Consider the following 18,114-nt stretch of genomic DNA (forward strand, 5'->3'; position numbering starts at 1 on the left):
GGAAGGATACGTTTGATTTTAAAATGTTGACTTTCAGGTGCAAAAAAGCAGAGGTGTGGGACAGGCAATGGGAGAGTGGCGGGACTGGAGTTTTAGCCTTCACAGTTGATGGAGCTGGAAAGATGTCTTTTGTTGAAGTCCTAATGTCTGAACTTCTTTTCAGGGGCCACTTGTTAGGTGGGCTGGAGACCACAATGGGGAGGGGATCAGGTTACGTAGTTCAGGAGGGCAAAGAGGCAGTGAACATAAAATTGTGTTCTAGAGAAGGCCAAAGGTCATGATGGGGAGATTGAAGTGATGAAGTCTTGGGGCCAAGAGAAAAGGAATGGAAGATTAAATCACAGGGGTGGAAGCTGGGAGAGGGGGAATGGAGTGGGAAGCAGAAATAAGAAGGGAAAGGAAAGTCAGCAGGTCAAAAGTGTTTGGTGATTCTTTAGTTGGCTTCTTGTGGCTCGGTGGATGGTGGGCAAGCCAGATTTAGGGTGAAGGCGAAGGGATAACTATCATGTTACTAATATTTCTACAAATTGGCGGTTTCAGAGGAAATGACCCAAAGACTGAAGAGAGGCCCTGGAAAATGGGCTAATCCCTTTAAGAGCCAAAATACGATTGTAAGCCTGGACAGAAAGCTTCCTTGCTTGGGCACTGTGGGAACCCTGCTCTGACTATTGCCTCCTATGCTCTTATAATCTGGCAAGTGAAGTGTCTGCTGTTCTCAGCAAATCTTAATGAGATGGTGGTGATGGAAAGTGGTATTTGTCTTTCAGATGGAGAGGTCTCTCCTCCACCCATCACCAGGAGCCGGCAGGGCATTCCTAGATCACTAGGCCCCTGGTCAACCACCACTAATCTGAAAGCCTCAACTTCATGGTAAGTCACTTGGAGCTTGCTGTGTCCATGCAGAGATCACATGAAAAAGTTTGATTTGATCCCTAAGCTCCCAGAGTTTGTGTTACCGACTCTTGAACCTGGAATACTGAATCAGCAGTGTTCTCTTGGCAGCTGTGAGAGAGAGAGAAGGTAGCAGTTGGTAAGATGGGCAATGAGCCTGTTTGAAGACCCAGTTGTGAGCTGGGCACCGACTGCAAGTGCTGTAACTAAAAAACCAAACCAAACCATTCTGCAGACCAAGTCCCTTTCAGCAGGGAAAAAAAGCTGTGCTGTGTTAGAATAATGTGATGATGTTCTGCTGTGGGAGTGATCCTGGTTTTCAAGGGCAGATGTTTGCTCAGTGATGTTTGTGGAAATGTTAATGTCTACTCTCTAGGTCTTAATTCTGACAATACCCTCCCCTCATAATCATAGACAGTTAAGAATGACAGGTGCATGAATAATAAGGGGTAACAATGTATAGGATAGAGTAATCATAAACCAAGAATGGAAGAGTAATTTTTAATCTAGGCTTGTCAAAATAACTGTGTGTCTACATTTATTGATGATGTTGCTTAAACAGTGATTAAGAGCTATGTTAAATTATTCTGGAACAGTGGAGACTTAAAAAGAATTTAGTAAATTAAGAAAATAGGATTAGGGGGGCGCCTGGGTGGCTCAGTTGTTAAGCATCTGCCTTCGGCTCAGGTCATGGTCCCAGGGTCCTGGGATCGAGCCCCGCATTGGGCTCCCTGCTCAGCGGGAAGCCTGCTTCTCCCTCTCCTACTCCCCCTGCTTGTGTTCCCTCTCTCGCTGTGTCTCTCTCTGTCAAATAAATAAAATCTTTAAAAAAAAAAAAAAAAGAAAATAGGATTAGGTCTTTGACTGTAAGCCAACCTCTTGGATGACAATTCTTTCAGGCTTTTGTGAATGGGAAGGGAGAGAGAAAAGGAGGTGGTAGAGGAGTTTGGAAGCTATATAGGACCAGATTGTTCAGGGTTTGGAGGTCATCACAAGGAGTTTGCACTTTATTCTAGGAGTAATAAGAAGCTGGGGAAGTGTTTTACATAGAGGAGTGTTCATAAGATCTGATTTGTGTTTTTAGAACCTTACTCTGGCTGCCTTGGGGTCTAGCCATATTGGATCTAGAAGGAGAGTAAAGTTCCCATTCTAATTCTGGTCATGTAGCTGGTCAAAGGCCTGATTCCCAAGTGACAGTGGAAAGAAGCAGAAATAATGCACAGAGGCAAGAAAGGAGCAGGACAGATGGTACTGGAGCAGGAGGTTCCCACTGCCCACATTCCTTCCCGGCTTGCCAATGCAGCCAGCGTCAAAGGAAATCCAGCATATGAAAGGCACCTTAAAGTTTTGTTTGAAGAGAAGCCGTGCTTAGGAACATGTTTGAAAAACTTGAAAATAGGACGATAAATGTCTAGTTTGCTATGCTCAGGGGGGCTGGCCCACATCAGGTGTGCCGAACAGACTGCCCAGAGCAGGCCCCGCACAGAAGCTCCCCGGTGGGGTTGCTCAGTCCTGCTTCTCCCGGGACACTCGCACCCTACAGAGGAGTCAGAGGGGATTTGCCTCCAGAAAGACCATCTGAGATTCGAAGTCCACCTCTTTCACTCCCTATCGTGACGGACTACTTCCACCTCTGGCCATTTGCCCTTCATCCCAGTGGACCAGCATCTGTTCTCCCCGTAGTGAGGCCCCTGTGAGGCCTGGGCGCACCCTGCCCTCTCACGGTTTATTGTGCCCAGGGGAGACAAAAAGCTCATCTCTGTCAGCTAATTTTAGTGCAAACGTTTCTTAATTAGTAAGAGGAAATTTCAGGGCACGGGTTGCAAGCAATCCTTCTTCTCCTTCTTTGCTTGGAGGCAGTTAACGATGAAGAAGCCCCTAATTTTGCCCCTCTGCCTTAGCTGAAGGAAGTCAGGGCACATTCTAGTAACCGCTCTGCATAAGGCTGCAAGGCTGCATTCCTGAACCCTTCCTTTCTGTTCAGTCCTGACTCCCAAACCTTCCAGAGCAGGACTGGACTGGTTCAGCTGACCTGTCTCTCTCTCTCTCTCTCTCTGCCTTTGAGGTTTCTGGAGAGGCAAAGTCCATTTAGATGTGGGCTCAGACTTATCTCTTCAGCTGCAGGCTGGGGGGTTTCTCTTGAAGCCAAACAAACCCCCAGGTGCTTAGCAGTCTCTGGATTTTGCCCTTGGACCTTGCCGGGCTTGGGCTCACTTTTTCTTTGCCATAAGCCTTCGGCTCCCTGGCCTGCTCTGCTTGATTGAGACCTCTGTGTCTGTCTGCAAAGCCTCGGCTTTCTCGTCTGCCTTTCTCTGTTGAACCTCATCTCTCTGACAAGCCTTCCAGACGTAGCTTAGCCCAGCCCCTCCTGTCATCTTTTCATGTGAAGCCAACTTGCTCTCGTGTAAAATCCCAGGGCTCCTATGCTGGACATTTTACAACTTTAACAGATTTTGAGAATGCAGCTCAGTCATTTTGTAAAGGTCATATCTGTGGAGTTTTATTAATCAGATTTCTTTTTCAAGGTTTTTCTAAAAGTTATTGGTTTTATTTCAAAATTTTTACACTCTATATACATTTTCTAAGTATCTGAGCCCCTGAATGTATTAGTATCTCTCTTTAAAGATCTACTGTTTTTGTTAAAGAATATTGTGGGCTCTCTCTCTCTTTCTCTCTCCATCTCTCTCTCTATATATATGTATATAAGGTTAAATGATTTTTATAAAAAGCACTCAGAATAATTTTGAATGTACATTTTGAACTTTAAATTGAGATGTGTCAGGTCTTTTTATTTAAGTGATTACATTTGAAAGTAGTTTTAGCTCTAATTTTTACAAGAGGTAAATTCTAATAATTATGTCCCTGTGTGCATTAGTAAAGATGGATATTTTTATTATTATAAAACAAAGGTGCATTAGAATTGCCTTGTGCCAGGTTCTGGCTTCGTTGCAGGTGCATGGAGGATTAAGGTAATGAGTGGGGAAGCGTCCATATGCTACGTGTTTCACAGGTGCAGGCTTAATGCGCTGGGTAGGTGAGAAAACAGTATTTGCTTTCAATCTTGCTTGAGTCAAACTTTGGGAACTATACTGACTTTTTAGAACTTAGGGAGGGCACCCCACTGACCATTCTTGGATCTTTTTTCCCCCAGTTATAAATTCCCTTGAGGCTTAATTATATATGAAAATGTAAACATAGAAGGGTTATTAAGCAGCCTATAACAAGGCCAAAGTGCCTGTAGACTCTCGTCCCGCCTTTTGTTGGATTACCTATTAGTGTTTCCTGGTAATGCACAATGAACTAGGCGTTCAGAACCTTTCAGGACTCAAACAGAAAAGTTTTTGCAAAGAATTCAATATGATTGGCTTTGAAGTGGGCCCATATGGACATCTCCCCCCTTTCCTTCTCTGACTCCTGACTTAGGAAGGCAGGTGCCTCTACAGTGATCTTTGTCTTTGCCAGATGCCATGTCTGCACGCTTTGCTTCACCTTGATCTATGGCTTTTAACAAGTAATGCATCAGGGGAGCCTGTTACGGCAGTCTTTTCTTTTTAAAAAATCAAGAACAAAGGGAATACATTTTAGAGATCATTTTTTTCCTTCTTTCTATTCATATGCCTCCCACTTGTCACTGTTTCCATCAAGATGATTTTTAAAAAGATTTATACAAGCACTCCACGTGCATTGTGGAAAAATTAGAAAATATAGAATAGCTAAAGAAAAAAAAAGTGACCCCCAAATTTCACCACACAGCGGCAACCAGTTTGGTTTATAACAATCTTCTCAGTGGGATCCATTGGCACATCAGTTTCTAAGAACTCTTCATGGGGCTCCTGTCTACTGTGGGTCTGTGGATAAAATTTACAGTTACTAGAACCACGGAGAGACAAACTCTTCCTGACACTAAGTATAGCAGGATAATTAGAAAGCCGTACCCCCAGAGTGTAATGTACAATTTGCCCAGGGAAGATGGCCCCAGTTGCATGTTTGCCATCCTGGGGGACCACTTGGCTTTGTGAGAACAGAGGAGGTCCCTGTCAGAGCAGTGAACAGTTTGGCTCACATAGACTGAATTGCAGCATGACAAACCAGTGTGGGATGACTGTGGGCTCGCTTAGGGCTTTTTTTTTTCTTTTCTTCTTCTTCAAAAAGTCTTTGAATTCTTTTCAGTGTCCGGCCGAACTTAAAATTAAAGAAAAATTCATGAAAACACCTCTGAGCTCTACTATTACTTATTAAATTAATCAAAAGATGAGTCACAGTGGCAACATCCCAATGCTAGTGTAGGTGTGGGAGAATAGATGCATTCATTTGTTGTTGGTGACTTTCAAATTGCTCCAGTAATTCTGGAATGCATTTTGTCCAATTATAGTAAGAGCCATAAAACTGATTTTGTGCCCTTTTACTCAGTATCACTCACATTATGGGATATAGCTTGAGGAAATAATCTAAAAAAAGAAAGCAATTTATATAAAGATGGTTATAGTTTAAATTATGGGTAATCAGGAAAGCTGTCATCCAGAGATTTCCCTTATATTTTACCATCCTCAGAAATGTGTTTTATCCACTTGGGAGAGCTTTTCTAAGTAATGAAGACTTTGAATGTGACTGCCACTGAAGACGAGAGAAGCCTCTCTTGTTGAAGTGGAAGGATTCAGTGGGTGACTTTCCTTCCTCTCTTTCTCTCTTTCTTTCTTTCTTTCTAAAGATTTTATTTATTTATTTGACAGAGAGAGAGAGAGGGTGCGAGAGAGAGCACAAGCAGGGGGAGAGGGAGAGGGAGAGGGAGAAGCAGGCTCCCTGCTGAGCAGAGAGCCCGATGTGGGGCTCGATCCCAGGACCCTGGGATCATGACCTGAGCTGAAGGCAGACGCTTAACTGACTGAGCCACCCAGGCATCCCAGTTGGTGACTTTCTGCACAGAATATGCAGCTCATGGATTTTCTTTAGTCCTACCAAATTTTCCCAAGATAGACACGAATGTTGATTTGAAAGATACTAGAATACAGAATGAGCATAGAGGACATCTTCTTGAACTCTCTAGCTGAGACTGGTACCTTCTCTCAGTATATGGACAGATGTCTGGTCACTGCTTGATCAGCCTATTACCTCTTGGGGCAATTTGTTCGCAGCTCTACTATTTAGAAGGCTCTTCCTTATGTTAGAACAAAAATCAGCCTACTTGCAACTTCCACCTATTAATTTCATTTCAGCCTTCTGAGGACATGTAGAAGAAATCCGGCTTTCCTATAAGTCTTTTCTTTTTCCTCCCCAGGCTAAAAAGCCTTAGCTCTTTTAGACTTTCCTCAGATGTTCAACATATGTTCAACATAGGGTTATTTTTTTCTGTAGGCATACCAATTGGTTGATGTGCTCCTTAAAGAATTCAGAAGAAAATGACCGCAATACCCTGAGTGTAGTCTAAACATTGCTGAGAAGGCCTAGTAGGATTGTTCATTCTTTTTTTTTTTTATTTTTATTTATTTTATTTATTTATTTATTTATTTATTTATTTTTTGGGGGGGATTTTTTTTTATTCTTATGTTAATCCCCATACATTACAACATTAGTTTTAGATGAAGTGTTCCATGATTCATTGTTTGTGCACAACACCCAGTGCTCCATGCAGAATGTGCCCTCCTCAATACCCGCCACCAGGCTAACCCATCTTCCCACCCCCCTCCCCTCTAAAACCCTGTTTGTTTTTCAGAGTCCATCGTCTCTCATGGTTCGTCTACCCCTCCGATTTCCCCCGCTTCATTCTTCCCCTCCCGCTACCTTCTTCTTCTTCTTCTTCTTCTTTTTTTTTTTTCTTAACATATATTGCATTATTTGTTTCAGAGGTACAGATCTGAGATTCAACAGTCTTGCACAATTCACAGCGCTTACCAGAGCACATACCCTCCCCAGTGTCCATCACCCAGTACCCCCATCCCTCCCACCCCACCCCCCACTCCAACAACACTCAGTTTGTTTCCTGCGATTAAGAATTCCTCATATCAGTGAGGTCATATGATACATGTCTTTCTCTTTTTGACTTATTTCACTCAACATAATACCCTCCAGTTCCATCCACGTCATTGCAAATGGCAAGATCTCATTCCTTTTGATGGCTGCATAATATTCCATTGTATATATATACCACATCTTCTTTATCCATTCATCTGTCGATGGACATCTTGGCTCTTTCCACAGTTTGGCTATTGTGGACATTGCTGCTATAAACATCGGGGTGCACGTACCCCTTCGGATCCCTACTTTTGTATCTTTGGGGTAAATACCCAGTAGTGCAATTGCTGGATCATATGGTAGCTCTATTTTCAACTTTTTGAGGAACCTCCATACAGTTTTCCAGAGTGGCTGCACCAGTTTGCATTCCCACCAACAGTGTAAGAGGGTTCCCCTTTCTCCGCATCCCTGCCAACATCTGTCGTTTCCTGACTTGTTAATTTTAGCCATTCTGACTGGTGTGAGGTGGTATCTCATTGAGGTTTTGATTTGGATTTCCCTGATGCTGAGCGATATTGAGCACTTTTTCATGTGTCTGTTGGCCATTTGGATGTCTTCTTTGGAAAAATGTCTGTTCATGTCTTCTGCCCATTTCTTGATTGGATTCTTTGTTCTTTGGGTGTTGAGTTTGATAAGTTCTTTATAGATTTTGGATACTAGCCCTTTATCTGATATGTCATTTGCAAATATCTTCTCCCATTCTGTCGGTTGTCTTTTGGTTTTGTTAACTGTTTCCTTTGCTTTGCAAAAGCTTTTTATCTTGATGAAGTCCCAATAGTTCATTTTTGCCCTTGCTTCCCTTGCCTTTGGCGATGTTTCTAGGAAGAAGTTGCTTCGGCTGAGGTCAAAGAGGTTGCTGCCTGTGTTCTCCTTTAGGATTTTGATGGACTCCTGTCTCACATTGAGGTCTTTCAACCATTTGGAGTCTATTTTTGTGTGTGGTGTAAGGAAATGGTCCAGTTTCATTCTTCTGCATGTGGCTATCCAATTTTCCCAACACCATTTGTTGAAGAGACTGTCTTTGTTCCATTGGACATTCTTTCCTGCTTTGTCGAAGATTAGTTGACCATAGAGTTGAGGGTCCATTTCTGGGCTCTCTATTCTGTTCCATTGATCTATGTGTCTGTTTTTGTGCCAGTACCATGCTGTCTTGATGATGACAGCTTTGTAATAGAGCTTGAAGTCCGGAATTGTGATGCCACCAGCTTTGCTTTTCTTTTTCAATATTCCTCTGGCTATGCGGGGTCTTTTCTGGTTCCATACAAACTTTAGGATTATTTGTTCCATTTCTTTGAAAAAAGTGGATGGTATTTTGATGGGGATTGCATTGAATGTGTAGATTGCTCTAGGTAGCATTGACATCTTCACAATATTTGTTCTTCCAATCCATGAGCATGGAACGTTTTTCCATTTCTTTGTGTCTTCCTCAATTTCTTTCATGAATATTTTATAGTTTTCTGAGTACAGATCCTTTGTTTCTTTGGTTAGATTTATTCCTAGGTATCTTATGGTTTTGGGTGCAATTGTAAATGGGATCGACTCCTTAATTTCTCTTTCTTCTGTCTTGTTGTTGGTGTATAGGAATGCCACTGACTTCTGTGCATTGATTTTATATCCTGCCACTTTGCTGAATTCCTGTATGAGTTCTAGCAGTTTTGGGGTGGAGTCTTTTGGGTTTTCCACATAAAGTATCATATCATCTGCAAAGAGTGAGAGTTTGACTTCTTCTTTGCCAATTTGGATGCCTTTGATTTCTTTTTGTTGTCTGATTGCTGTGGCTAGGACTTCCAATACTATGTTGAATAGCAGTGGTGATAGTGGACATCCCTGCCGCGTTCCTGACCTTAGTGGGAAAGCTCTCAGTTTTTCCCCATTGAGAATAATATTTGCTGTAGGTTTTTCATAGATGGCTTTTATGATATTGAGGTATGTACCCTCTATCCCTATACTCTGAAGAGTTTTGATCAAGAAAGGATGCTGTACTTTGTCAAAAGCTTTTTCTGCATCTATTGAGAGGATCATATGATTCTTGTTCTTTCTTTTGTTAATGTACTGTATCACATTGATTGATTTGCAGATGTTGAACCAACCTTGCAGCCCAGGGATAAATCCCACTTGGTCATGGTGAATAATCCTTTTAATGTACTGTTGGATCCTATTGGCTAGTATTTTGGTGAGAATTTTTGCATCCATGTTCATCAGGGATATTGGTCTGTAATTCTCCTTTTTGATGGGGTCTTTGTCTGGTTTTGGGATCAAGGTAATGCTGGCCTCATAAAATGAGTTTGGAAGTTTTCCTTCCGTTTCTATTTTTTGGAACAGTTTCAGAAGAATAGGTATTAATTCTTCTTGAAATGTTTGGTAGAATTCCCCTGGGAAGCCATCTGGCCCTGGGCTTTTGTTTTTTGGGAGATTTTTGATGACTGCTTCAATTTCCTTAGTGGTTATAGGTCTGTTCAGGTTTTCTATTTCATCCTGGTTCAGTTTTGGTAGTTGATACATCTCTAGGAATGCATCCATCTCTTCCAGGTTATCTAATTTGCTGGCATAGAGTTGCTCATAATATGTTCTTATAATTGTTTGTATTTCTTTGGTGTTGGTTGTGATCTCTCCTCTTTCATTCATGATTTTGTTGATTTGGGTCATTTCTCTTCTCTTTTTGATAAGTCTGGCCAGGGGTTTATCAGTCTTGTTAATTCTTTCAAAGAACCAGCTCCTAGTTTCGTTGATCTGTTCTACTGTTCTTTTAGTTTCTATTTCATTGATTTCTGCTCTGATCTTTATTATTTCTCTTCTCCTGCTGGGTTTAGGCTTTCTTTGCTGTTCTTTCTCCAGCTCCTTTAGGTGGAGGGTTAGGTTGTGTATTTGAGACCTTTCTTGTTTCTTGAGAAAGGCTTGTATTGCTATATACTTTCCTCTTAGGACTGCCTTTGCTGCATCCCAAAGATTTTGAACAGTTGTGTTTTCATTTTCATTGGTTTCCATGTATTTTTTTAATTCTTCTTTAATTTCCTGGTTGACCCATTCATTCTTCAGTAGGATGCTCTTTAGCCTCCATGTATTTGAGTTCTTTCCGACTTTCCTCTTGTGATTGAGTTCTAGTTTCAAAGCATTGTGGTCTGAAAATAGGCAGGGAATGATCCCAATCTTTTGGTACCGGTTGAGACCTGATTTATGACCTAGGATGTGATCTATTCTGGAGAATGTTCCATGGGCACTAGAGAAGAATGTGTATTCCGTTGCTTTGGGGTGGAATGTTCTGAATATGTCTGTGAAGTCCATTTGGTCCAGTGTGTCATTTAAAGTCTTTATTTCCTTGTTGATCTTTTGCTTAGACGATCTGTCCATTTCAGTGAGGGGGATGTTAAAGTCCCCCACTATTATTGTATTGTTGTCAATGTGTTTCTTTGCTTTTGTTATTAATTGCCTTATATAATTGGCTGCTCCCATGTTAGGGGCATAGATATTTACAATTGTTAGATCTTCTTGTTGGATAGATCCTTTAAGTATGATATAGTGTCCTTCCTCATCTCTTATTACAGTCTTTGGTTTAAAATCTAATTTGTCTGATATAAGGATTGCCACCCCAGCTTTCTTTTGATGTCCATTAGCATGGTAAATGGTTTTCCACCCCCTCACTTTCAATCTGGGGGTGTCTTTGGGTCTAAAATGAGTCTCTTGCAGACAGCATATCGATGGGTCTTGTTTTTTAATCCAGTCTGTTAGCCTGTGTCTTTTGATTGGGGCATTTAGCCCATTTACATTCAAGGTAACTATTGAAAGATAGGAATTTAGTGCCATTGTATTGCCTGTAAGGTGACTGTTACCGTATATTGTCTGTGTTCCTTTCTGGTCTATGTTGCTTTTAGGGTCTCTCTTTGCTTAGAGGACCCCTTTCAAGATTTCCTGTAGGGCTGGTTTTGTGTTTGCAAATTCCTTTAGTTTTTGTTTGTCCTGGAAGCTTTTTATCTCTCCTTCAATTTTCAATGACAGCCTAGCTGGATAGAGTATTCTTGGCTGCATATTTTTCTCATTTAGTGCTCTGAATATATCCTGCCAGTCCTTTCTGGCCTGCCAGGTCTCTGTGGATAGGTCTGTTGCCAATCTAATGTTTCTACCATTGTAGGTTACATATCTCTTCTCCCGAGCTGCTTTCAGGATTTTCTCTTTGTCTATGAGACTCGTAAGTTTTACTATTAGATGTCGGGGAGTTGACCTATTTTTATTTATTTTGAGAGGGGTTCTCTGTGCTTCCTGGATTTTGATGCCTGTTTCCTTCCCCAAATTAGGGAAGTTCTCTGCTATAATTTGCTCCATTATACCTTCTGGCCCTCTCTCTCTTTCTTCTTCTTCTGGGATCCCAATTATTCTAATGTTGTTTCGTCTTATGGTATCGCTTATCTCTCGAATTCTGCCCTCATGATCCAGTAGTTGTTTATCTCTCTTTTTCTCAGCTTCTTTATTTTCCATCATTTCATCTTCTATATTACTGATTCTCTCTTCTGCCTCATTTATTCTAGCAGTTAGCGCCCCCATTTTTGATTGCACCTCATTAATAGCCTTTTTGATTTCTACTTGGTTGGATTTTAGCTCTTTTACTTCTCCAGAAAGAGTTTCTCTAATAACTTCCATATTTTTTTCAAGCCCAGCTAGTATCTTTAAAGTGATGATTCTGAACTCTAGATCTGACATCGTACTAATGTCCGTATTGAGTAGGTCCCTGGCAGTCGGTACTGCCTCTTGTTCTTTTTGTTGAGGTGATTTTTTCCGTCTTGTCATTTTGTGCAGAGGAGAATAGATTAATGAGAGAACAAAATGCTAGCAGAGTAACCACGTCCCCAGAAAATATACTCTAAACAAATCAGAAAAGACCTTCCAGAAAGTGGTCGTTCTTCTGATGAGAGAGTTGTTGCTCTTCTTTTCTTTGATCTCCTGTTGGGTTTGTAGGTGTTCAGAATGGTTTGATCCCTATCCAGCTGAATTCCTGAGACCAGACGAAATCCAGGTCTCCTACTCCTCCGCCATCTTGCTCCGCCCCTTCGGATTGTTCATTCTTACGGCACAATTTCAGGAATATTAAGACCTCTTTAGCTTTTATCTATGCCATGTACCTAGATAGTGTGTGTATACAGCTAAAACCTGCTGGTATTTTCATGTGCGTGGCTTGGGCTCTTCTCTATCCTGTAGAATTGCTTATTTGAATCTAAGTGCAGTTTCTCATTTATTCTTAGGTATGATGTTTTTGATGAGGAATAATTTAGACATAGTAATAAGCACTAATCTAAATTTTTGTATATATAAATGCCCATCTAACCACCACTCAGGTCAGCATATAGAATTTTTCCAGAATTCTAAGAAGTTTTCTCATGCCCTCTCACAGCCAACAGCTCCCCAATTGTAATCACTACTCCGGCTTCTATTACCATGAATTAATTTTGCCTGATTGAACTTCATATAAATGGAATTGTGCAATTTCAATTCTCACCTTGGTGTCTGTGAGATTTATTTATATTGTTGAATAAGGTAGAAGCTTACTCTTTTTATTGTTATGTAACTTCCCATAGTATAAATTATACCACAATTTACCTATCTAGTCAACTGTTTGGTTTTTTGAATAAAGCTACCATGACAATTATAGTACATGTCTTTTGGAAGATATAAGTACTCATACCTGTTGATTATATACCTAGGGGTAAAACTGATGGGTCCTAGGATATATAGCTGTTTTGCTTAATACATACTGCCAAACAGTTTCCTCAACTGGAGGTACCAGTTTATGCTCTCATTAGTAATGTATAGAGTTCCAGTTTTCTGTATCTTCTTCAGCACTAGTTACCATAAAGTCCTTTAAGTTTTAGTCATTTTAAAGAGGTATAAGGTATTATCTCACTCTTTTTTTTACTATTGTTTGACTTCGCATTTAAAAAAATTTTTTTTAATTTTTAATTTTTTAAAGATTTTATTTATTTATTAGAGAGAGATACAGCGAGAGAGGGAACACAAGCAGGGGGAGTGGGAGAGGGAGAAGCAGGCTTCCCGCCGAGCGGAGAGCCCGATGCGGGGCTCGATCCCAGGACCCTGGGATCATGACCTGAGCCGAAGGCAGATGCTTAACGACTGAGCCACCCAGGCACCCCACTTTGCATTTTTCTGATGACTGATTATCCATATAGTTTTTCTGTAAAATTAATTGCATGATTTAGCTCTATTGAATTCATTTTGGATTGCTCCTTGGTTATCCCATGAATTCACTACTCCTTCTAGCTATTTCCTACCCACTCATTTATTTATGTCATTTTTATCCTCCAAGTCTCCATAACACAGGATGTGGACAAAATGTGGTATCAAGCCCCTCTAAGTTGATGTCAGTGCTTTGACTGGCATCCTTGGGTAAGCCATTCAGCCAGTTCTGAAATCAACCTAACTATATGATTACCAGCTCACATTTCACCATGCTTTCAATAAAGTTATCTAGAAATACTAAAATTCAGATCCTTGCATGCCTATAATATTCTTCTGATCTATCAGTCTCGTTGGTACGCCTATCAAAAAATGAAGTTAGTTTAAGTTGGTATTCTTTGTGAATCCAAAATGGCCCCCATTAATCATTTATTCCTTCTCTATGAGCCCACAGATCATCCTTTTGATTTCCTAAAGGTGTATCTTTCACTTTATAAATGTAGGACAGCATTTGCAACTTCTGTTTTTTATAGTTCTGTTGTTTTATTAACACAAATATGATGTGCACATAAGCTGTCTATTTATTTTCTTCGCTGCATAGCCTGGCATTGGGACTGGTGACTCCGATGGCCAGCTGGGCTGCTTTTTCCACAATGGCTTCGTGGTTCTTGGAGGAGACATTCTGAGCAATCTCTGCACAGTAAGATTTGTTGCACATCAGCAGCACTTCAAGCTCCTTGACGTTGTAGACAAGGAACTTCCGGAAGACACTGAGCACTATGTGCTTTGTTTTCTTGTTGCTCCCATAACCAGTGTTGGGTGTCAAGATCTGGCCCTTGAATCTTCTGTGCACCCTATTGTCAATGCTTCTGGGTTTCCATCAGTTGCACTGAATTTTGACATATTGGTTGGAGTGGTGCCGGATGAACTTCTTGGTCCTCTTTTAACAATCTTGAACTTCACCAGAGGTCTGAGGGTGGCCATGATGCTGAGTAGGAGACAGCTGCCACCTCTGCAGGCGGCATGGAAGAAGAGAGAATATTTGCAACTTCTTACTTGAAGCAGAAGTATGGTTTACAATGGTCTCCTGGTTTAATTTGATTGCTGTGTTTAAACTGATTTTCTTTTTTATGAATGGAATCCTTACTTAAAGATTTTAAGATAGTTCATGAGTTGACAACTATACAATAAATATTTTTGGGGGAGGATGAGCATTAAGAAGTATTTTACAATGTAAGTAATCACTCACTAATTAATCTCTAAACTTGGATTTCTAATTATCTGATTTTCCTAGTCACATGGACACTAACAGTTTACTTTTGCAAATGGGCAGAATGATGAAAATGATCGATAGTGGGAAAGATTTTAAAAGAAAGAAGAAACTAATTCAAAACTACAGACCACTGGAGATCATTTAATGAATTTAACTTGGTCTATTAAGTAGGAGCTCAATGGGCTTAAAAAGATAGTCAACTTTCAAAGTGTCTCAGGCATTAAGAGAATCTGGTTTAGCTTTGAGAAATCTAGAAGCAACAACAGAAATAACCAATCTATATGATAGGACTAGTTGCTGGTTATATTTCTTTGCGCTTTAAGCAGGAAAAGTAAACATTTCACGGAACATATCCAGTTGGCTAGAATAGCTGCCCTAATCAACTAAAGATTTTTTGGCCACCATAAACCCCAATTAGCCTTGTCTTTTATGCTCCTCATTATATTGTATAAATAATAAAATTGTTGAATTAAAGAGAAACTAGAGGTTATCCAGTTTAGTCTTTAAAATTTACCTATGAGGAAACTAATACTCAAGGAAGCTAAATGATTTACTTAAGTTTTACCACCCAAGGACTGTTGAAGAAGCAGACAGACGATGTTCCTGCTCTCATGAAGATCACATTTTAGTCAAAAGGGGATACAGAAGAAGCAAAGCACACGTACTTGAAGAACAAAGTAGATGGTGGTAAGTGTTAGAGAGAGTGGGATGCATTATATCAAGTGGCCAGATCCTTCCCAATTTAGTTCTCTTTCTGCTTTACCAAAGTGCTTTCTAAATGACTGTTTCAGAGAAATAGAGGAGTTAAATGACACAGTACTCTGGGTATATTGAATGTCACAAATAAAATTTATTTTCTTTCAATCAACTTATCCCCCTTTGTTTTTTAAGAAATCAAAATTCAGACAGTATTTCCAGAATAAAGATATATGTAAATGAAAAATATACTCAAGAAGATCAGAAAGTCCAGCAGTGTTGCCTAGGGCAAGTGAATCATATATTTTCATCTTCAAAACTATTTTTTCAGATATATTGATTAAAGAGAATTTTCTTTTCTCAGAGGAGTTTGATGAAATGATATGAGAGTATATGACTGATCTTGAGACTATTTCTGTAACTTTTCTAAGGAAGACTGGAAAGCTGTTCCTAGAGGCTTACTCCAATCCTAATTTTTGAATTCAAGTTGTCATGTGTAGACTTCATCTAATTTGGCTGTCCTTTACTTTCCTGTCACCAAACAGGGAAAACATTTAGCAACCAGCAATGTATTAGACTTGAGGGAGATTAAAAAGAAAAAACAAAACAAAACATCTGAGATAGGACCTTGACCCTCAGGAATGCCATACTCTAATTAAAGAGAAAAGATAATAGTACCAGGTGGTAAGAGTGTTGAGCAACTGGTACAGATAAGAGGCTTGGTAGAGATCCAGAGGAGGGAGAAATGCCTTTCTGTGGGTGGAAGGTGTCTTTGAAGGAGTTAGAAGTTGGGCTGGACTCTGGAGAATGCATGCTTTGAAAAAGAGAGCTGTGATTATAGCAGTACTTGAGGAAGATTTTCCAAATAAAGCTTTTGCAGGGAGCAGGGCAGAGGCAGAGGCTATTACAGTTCCCCAATGACATAGATAAAAAGTCTATTGATGACTGGCAAACCTGGGTGGCTGGATGATGTGAATGGGGTAGGACAGAGCAAATGAGGAGGTGAAAGATGACTTCACAGTCTGAGTCTGGGTAATAGATGACTTCATTCATAGAACTGAGGAAGTCTGAAGGGAGAGCTGGTTTGGGGGTAAAGTGATATTTGATTGCAGGCGTATCAAGAGGTTGGCAGCAAATCTGATTTAAAATGTCCATCAGATAGTACCAGGGGCTAAGACTAAGGTAACGGTAGAGTTAAAGATTCATATGTGTGAGCTCTGGTAAATGAGAGGAGAGGATGTGGGAACTCTAAAGTGAAACATTGACCAAGAATCACTGATTCTTTTCATTGGGACATTTCTAATTGATCTCCTAGAGTTAAATGATTCCCTGGCTGCTGAAGGGAGCTGATAGTTATTGATCTGATACTTACCACACTCAACACTTGATGTTAATGACAGTAAGTTGGATAATCTATATTTGTATCTACCTAATCCCACTCCTGCTTATTGATAGGATTAAAATATGTATGCTATCTATATTCTTTATCTATATAGATATAAAGATAGATAAATAAACAAACATATGTCTATATACTTATCTATATATTTATTTATCTATGTCATGTAGTTTATCATCCAGAGCAGGATATATTTGTGGGTGAAAGGAGGGTACAGTTAAATCATGCCAGGACAACGTGTAAGCCAGGACTGACCCAGGTAAAGCAGTTAAGTATGGGCCTCCTATGTATAGAGAAAGTATAACACAATGGTGAAAGGTATAAGGTAAAAAAGAAGAGCCTCTAACGTTTTATTAGGTATGTGATCCTGAACAAACAACCTGTCTAAGCTTTGGTTTTCTCAACTGTAAAATTTAAGATAATATCTTTGTTCCTCTCTAGCTCTTTTTAACACAACAACCAGAGTGATCCGTCCAGAATGCATTCGAGTTCTGAGTACATGGGTGAAAGCAGGGAGACCAGTCAGAAAACTGTACTTTGTCCAGACCAAAGGTGATTTTAGTTTGGACCAGAGTGGTAGTAATAGACGTTATGAGAAAAGGTTAGATTCTGGATATAATTTGAAGGTAGGGCCTGTAAGATTTTTTGGTGAGAGAATGAGATGTTAAGGATGAATTTAAGTTTTTTGGGCTAAGTAACTGAAAGAATAAACCCGGTATTCCTCAGGTTGGGAAGATTATGAGCAGAACAGGTTTTGGAGGAAGATCAGGAGTTCCACTTTGGAAATGTTAAGTTTGAGATGTCTATTAAACACACAAATAGAGGTATTGAGTAAGATACTGAAGTCTGTAGCTTAGGAGAGAGTTTGAACTGGAGATGTACACTTGGAAGTCATCAGGTGAAAGATATGAGACCAGATAACATCACCAAAGAGTGGTGGTAGATGGAGAAGAGGAGAAATCCAAGGGCTGAGGCCTGCACATTATGGATGAAAGAGAAGGTAAAAGAGAAGGAAGGAAGCAGCAAAGGATATTAAGAAGGAGCAGCTGGAGTGGTAGAAGGAAAACTAAAGTGCCTTGGTAGAAAACAAATTAATATTTATTAACGGGAAGAGGATGATCAACTATCTCATATACTTCTAATAGATCAAGTCAGATGAAGACTTGGAATTGATCATTGGGTTTAGCGACATGGAGTTCTTTGGGGGAGTGGCAGGTACAAAGTTTAAAATAGAAGGGTTTAAGAGAAGATGCGAGGAGAGAAATAGGTGATAGCAAACCTAGGTAACTCTTAAGATTTTCTCTAACAGGGAGAAAAGAAATGAAGTGAGAAGTGGAAAGGAAAGTGAAATCAAGAGCATTTTTTCCCCAAGATGGACAATGATCAAGTAGAAAAGAGAAAAATTGAGAATATAGCAGTGAGAAATGAGATTTGTGGAGTAATGTCAAGAAGGAATAGAACTAGCACACAAATTGGAGTGGGTGGTCTTTGCTTATAACTCAGGCGGTTCACCTATAATAATAAGAGCACATATCAGTAGGTATGTGGGGGGTAATGTGAAGAGAGGTCATAGTCCCTGGCTTGTTCTGAGTATGAGCCTGGTCTTTCCTCAAGTGAGTTACTGTTTGCCCAGGGGTGTAGTAGCAGAGAGCTGCATGTCCACTAT

At 40.2% G+C, this 18,114-nt stretch overlaps 1 long non-coding RNA gene across 3 annotated transcripts in view; it reads left to right on the top strand.

Annotated features, from left to right (window-relative positions):
• Positions 1–418: 418 nt before the first annotated feature.
• The window catches only part of LOC135364727 (uncharacterized), a 40,373-nt gene continuing 22,677 nt past the window's right edge, over positions 419–18,114 (top strand). For 2 of the 3 annotated variants that reach the window (XR_010412318.1, XR_010412320.1), the window contains exons 1-2: positions 419–870; positions 13,682–15,040. This is a non-coding gene — a long non-coding RNA (uncharacterized LOC135364727). The remainder of the gene's footprint in view (positions 871–13,681; positions 15,041–18,114) is intronic. The other variant, XR_010412319.1, reaches the window with a different exon arrangement.

This window comes from Mirounga angustirostris, unplaced genomic scaffold (genome assembly GCF_029215605.1).
Source record: "Mirounga angustirostris isolate CCGP_5_RB_7025 unplaced genomic scaffold, mMirAng1.0.hap1 SCAF_6, whole genome shotgun sequence".
In the NCBI taxonomy this organism is placed as follows: Eukaryota; Metazoa; Chordata; class Mammalia; order Carnivora; family Phocidae; genus Mirounga; species Mirounga angustirostris.